Source organism: Scardinius erythrophthalmus (genome assembly GCF_964197995.2).
Source record: "Scardinius erythrophthalmus genome assembly, contig: HAP1_SCAFFOLD_55, whole genome shotgun sequence".
NCBI lineage: Eukaryota > Metazoa > Chordata > Actinopteri > Cypriniformes > Leuciscidae > Scardinius > Scardinius erythrophthalmus.
The window spans coordinates 701,120-707,244 of NW_028296538.1; positions in this window are offsets into that span (position 1 = coordinate 701,120).

Below are 6,125 nucleotides of genomic sequence, written 5' to 3' on the forward strand. Positions count from 1 at the left end.
TATTCATGTACAGGAGTCAAAACGTGAAAATTCAAAGATTAAGTATTCCAAAAATGCTAGTTTTCAAAGACTTGTTCGGTACTATTCTCAGACCAAGTATAAGAGCAATAAAGCCTTTAGAGCAAGTGTGTCTGAATATTCAAAGAATAAATATCGCACAAACCTCGCATTTAAAGCAAGTGTATGTGAATACTCGAAGAGAAAATATCGCAGAAATCTTGCATTTAAAACAAGTGTTTGTGAATACTCAAAGAGAAAATATCGCAGAAACCTTGCATTTAAAACAAGTGTTTGTGAATACTCAAAGAAAAAATATCGCAGAAACCTTGCATTTAAAACAAGTGTTTGTGAATACTCAAAGAGAAAATATCACAGAAACCTTGCATTTAAAACAAGTGTTTGTGAATACTCAAAGAGAAAATATCGCAGAAACCTTGCATTTAAAACAAGTGTTTGTGAATACTCAAAGAGAAAATATCACAGAAACCTTGCATTTAAAACAAGTGTTTGTGAATACTCAAAGAGAAAATATCGCAGAAACCTTGCATTTAAAACAAGTGTTTGTGAATACTCAAAGAGAAAATATCGCAGAAACCTCGCATTTAAAACAAGTGTTTGTGAATACTCAAAGAGAAAATATCGCAGAAACCTCGCATTTAAAACAAGTGTTTGTGAATACTCTAAAAAGAAATACCATGACGATGAAAATTTTCGTATGAGTAAAAAACAAAAAAGATCTGAAATTTCTGCAGAACAGAGGGAGAGACAGAAAGACATTGATTTCACTATTAATCAGTTTCATCAAGAAGTCAATACAGGTCCAGAATTTGTTTGCTGTGTTTGTCATCGTTTATTGTTCAGAAAACAGGTCGTTGAATGTAGAAGAGATTGCTATAAAACCAGAGGTCAACAAATTACTGATTTGGCTGAAAGATGCATCACATTGAAGTATTTACATGAATGCAGCAATAAATGTGAGAATAGATGCCATTTATCAGCTAATCCGGCTTGTAAATTGTGGATTTGCTATACATGTCATCGTAAAATCCTTGGTGGGAAACTGCCTGAAGAGAGTGTTGCCAACAACATGCATTTGGTGGACGTTCCAAAAGAACTAAAAGGTCTGAACTCGTTGGAAGAACATCTTATTGCACGCAATATTCCTTTTATGAAGTTGCTTTGTCTTCCCCGTGGAAAACAGAATGGCTGTCATGGACCTGTAGTGTGTGTTCCTGTTAATACCACAGATGTCTCAAATATTCTCCCACGTAATGAATGTGATGACCACATGATAAGAATAAAACTGAAACGGAAATTAACATATAAAGGCCATTATGAATATAAATATGTCAGCACTGATCGTGTCAGACATGCACTGTCTTATTTGATGAGACATAATAAATGGTATAATGATGTTGAGTTTAATGAGCAGTGGGTAAACTCTTTGAATGCAACTGATGAATCAGACAAGGATGCTGATGATTTTGAAGTGGAGGAACAAGATGTAACTGATAAAAATGATGATCATAATGGAGCTGGAGATGATCCAGAGGAAGATATAACATATATTAAAGAACAAAATGGTCTTCTGTCAGACACATCACTACAACCTGTTGATCTGGGTTCAGAAATAATTGATCAACATTTTCATGATGTACTAAATGTTGCTCCAGGAGAAGGTAACAGTCCTGTTAGGCTACTAACTGAAAAAGACAATGAGGCAAAGTGTTTCCCTGTTCTCTATCCTACTGGTGGTCCAACATTTCATGACGAAAGACAGGAAAAAATCACATTGTCACGATATCTAAATGCAAGAATTCTAAATGCAGATGGACGTTTTGCACACAGCACAGACTTCATTTTTTATGCACAATATATATCAGAAGTTGATCAAATTGTGTCTAATGTATCAATTGCACTGAGAAAAGGCTCTGAAAAAAATTGCTTAAAGGTAACACAAGATATGCTGACGGACTCTGATTCTTTGCAAAGAATACTACATTATGATGAAGGATATAAGTTCTTAAGACCAGTAAGAGGAACTCCTCCCTATTGGATGTCTACGCAAAAAGATCTGTTTGCCCTGATAAGACAACTAGGCATATCAACATTCTTTGCATCTTTTAGTTCTGCTGATCTGAGATGGCCTGAAATGATGAACACTATTATTAAGCAAGAGGGGAAACAAATAAATGCTGATGAGCTTGACTGGTCTGAAAAGTGTGGACTCATAAGACGAAATCCTGTCACTGCAGCAAGAATGTTTGATCACAGATGGCATTGTTTTCTAAAAAATGTCATAATGTCACCAGCAAAACCTATTGGCCAGATAAAAGACTACTTTTATCGTGTTGAATTTCAACAGCGTGGTTCTCCTCATGTTCACTGTCTGTTTTGGGTGGAAGATGCTCCGAAGCTCAATGATAATGACGCAGACAATGATCCTGCGGTTGCTGAGTTCATTGACACTTACATCACTTGTGAGATACCACCAGAAAATGATACTGTACTTTACGAAACAGTGAACAGTGTTCAGAAGCACAGTACAAGACATTCAAAAACATGTCGCAAGAAAAATACAGTTTGTAGATTTAATTTCCCACGACCACCATCCAGTCGTACGTTTATTACAAGACCAAGTCATGCAGATGAGTTGAAAGGGAAAGATGGAGATGACACAGCAAGTGCAATTACAAAGAAAGTCAAAACTGCTTTATATTCTGATGTCAATTTTGATTCAGTTGATGCCTTTTTTTCATCTATTGGGATTAATCAAACTATGTTTGAAAAAGCATACAACAGGTGTACCAAAAAGAAAAGTATTGTCTTGAAAAGAAATCCAAAAGATGTTTGGGTAAACCAGTATAACAGAGATTTACTGCGTGCTTGGCAAGGGAATATGGATATTCAGTATGTCACAGATGCTTTTTCTGTAGTGGTCTATATAATCAGTTACATCACAAAAGCAGAACAAGAGATGGGTCTGTTACTCCAGCGTACTCAGAGCGAGGCTATGAATGGAAATCTTGATGCTAAAGCGTCATTAAAACAGTTGGGAAGTGTCTATCTGCACAATAGAGAAATCTCTGCTCAAGAGGCTGTGTACAGACTAACAGGAATGCATTTGAAGGAATGTTCTCGTAAAGTACAATTTATTCCGGTAGGACAAAATCCTGTAAAGATGAGTTTGCCTTTGAACATGCTGCGAAACAAAGTGGAAAATGACCAGTCTGATGATGAAAGCAGTTTTTGGATGACAAGTCTCATTGACAGGTACAAAAACAGACCAGAGAAAGAACCACTAGAAAACATATGTCTTGCCAGGTTTTGTTCTGAGTACAGAGTTCTGACAAAATCAGAGGTTTCTTCACATAACAAAACAAATGAAAATGAAATAATTCAACTGAATAATAACAATGGCCATGTCAAACGAAGGACACGAACTGAACCTGCAGTAGTGAGGTACCCAAGGTTTTCACCCACTAAAGATCCAGAAAAATATTATCATTCATTGCTGCAGCTTTTCTTACCATATTACGATGACTGTGATCTGAAGCCGAGCAACTATACCACATATGAGGAGTTTTACAAAAGTGGTGTCATAAAAAGTGGTTGTGACGTGAAACTAGTGAAATCCATTGTTGATGGCAACAGAGAATTGTTTGAAAAGGAAAGTGACAAAATAGACAGAGCTAAACAGCTTTTAGAGCAAGATGTGTATTTAGAAGATGCTTGGGCCCAGATATGTCCTGAAACAGAAAAACAGCGTGATGAATGCATAGAACTGATGAAGGATAAACTATTGCCTGATGAAAATGACACTCAAGAACTTATTCCAGATCTTACAGGAAATCCTCAAACTGTGTGTACAATTGAGACAAACCACACTACAATGCCAAGAGATGATGCACTGCATTTACTGAGGTCACTAAATGAGGAACAATCTGCTGTGTTCTACAAAGTGCAAAAGTGGTGTCTACAGAAAATACTTGGACAAAACCCTGAACCATTTCGATTATTTCTTACTGGTGGAGCAGGCACAGGAAAAAGTCATCTTATTAAGGCAATACAGTATGAGTCTTCCAGACTGTTATCTCAGCTGTCTGAGAATCCTGATGACATTACTGTACTTTTAAGCGCATCTACAGGAGTTGCCGCATATAGCATCGGAGCTTCCACTTTACATCATACATTTGCAATTGGTGCAAACGTCAAACTGCCATATCAGCCTCTTGGTGATGACAAAATAAACTCTTTACGGACAAAATTGGGTAGTTTGCAAATTTTGATTATTGATGAAGTGTCTATGGTTGACCATCGTCTGCTGTCATATATTCACGGAAGGTTGCGACAAATAAAACAAACTGGTGACTACTCTCTCTTTGGAAAAGTGAGCATTCTTGCAGTGGGAGATTATTTTCAGCTTCCGCCTGTTAAAGGCACTGCTCTCTATGCTGATGCAAAAGGAGTAAACCTATGGGAGAATAACTTTGAACTTGCTGAATTAACTAAAGTTGTTCGACAACAAGATTCAAGTTTTGCTGAAATGTTAAATCGGCTCAGAGTACGAAAGAAAAACGAATGTCTTGCCACAGCTGATATTGCTATGTTGAAAAACTGTGAAACAGGAGAGACTTGTAATGATCTTCACATATTCTCTACGAATGCTGAAGTTGATAAATACAACATTGAAAGACTACATGAATGTTGTCCAGAGGCAATCAGTATACATGCTCAAGATTATGTGAAAAATTCAAAAACTGGACGAATGGAACGTAAAGTTGGATTTCATACAAAAGTTTTCAATTCATGTTTGTCTGCATGCGTTTCCCTGGGTATTGGAGCAAAGGTCATGTTAAAAAAAAATATTGATGTTGCAGATGGTCTCGTCAATGGAGCTTTTGGTACAGTGGTCCACATCAGTGAAAGTCGAAACAATGATGATGATTTCCCGTCAGCTATTCATGTGGAGTTTGATAATCCAAATGTTGGTAAAATTCAGAGATCTAAAACGCGCCAGAGATTTTCACAAAATTCAACAGTAATTGAAGTACAAGAAGACCAAGTCACAAATGATGGTGGTATAAGGCGTCAGTTTCCTCTCAGATTAGCATGGGCATGTACAGTTCACAAAGTTCAAGGACTCACAGTAGATAAAGCTGTTGTATCACTAAAGAAAATCTTTACAGCAGGGCAAGCATATGTTGCATTGAGCCGTGTAAGATCTCTCAGTGGGCTAATAATTGAGGACTTTAAAGAGTCGGCTATATTTTGTAATGACAAAATTGAGTTGGCCTTGAAAGATATGCCAAAATTCCCTTTGGAAGAGTACAGTTTTACTAAATCACTTGGTACATTCAGAATAGCACTGGTTAATATACAAAGTCTGAAAGCTCACATTCAGGATGTTGTTGCGCATAAAGCTCTAATGAACGCTGATTGTATTTGTTTGACAGAAACGTGGCTAAATGCTGAGGACAAAGCACAAGAACCACAAATTCCAGAATTTGTGTTCAAGCACAACCCAAGAGCTAAGTGTTATGACAACAGTACTGCTGTTTTTACTGATCTAAAACATCAGAGAGGAGGTGGAGTTGGAATATATTGTTCTGACAAAATTGAGTGTGACATCTTTACTCCTGAGAACTGGAACTTAGAATGTTTATACTTTACAGTTCCACATGTCAATTTGACTGCTGTGCTGTTGTACAGGCCCAATTCATATAAAACTGACATGTTTCGACAGCAGCTATTACAGGTTATTGAAGAGGTGGAAAACCATCCAGGACAGAAAATAATCATGGGAGACTTTAATGAAGACATCTTTACTTCATCTACAATTGTGAAATTAATGGAAACTCATGGATACAGTCAACATGTACAGAATCCAACCACAGAAAAAGGTACATTATTAGATCACGTTTATACTAAAGATATGGAAGGTATAAGTGTTGACATTGTGCAAACTTACTATAGTTTTCATCAGGCAATACTCATTTCACTGCTGTGATCAAATTTGTGGTAAAGATTCCGCCTGCTATTGGGGGACGGGGTGGGTAGGGAGGCAATAGACAAGGCGGCTCCCTAGGGGAGGGAAAAATGGAGACCGGGTTGGCTGGCACAGG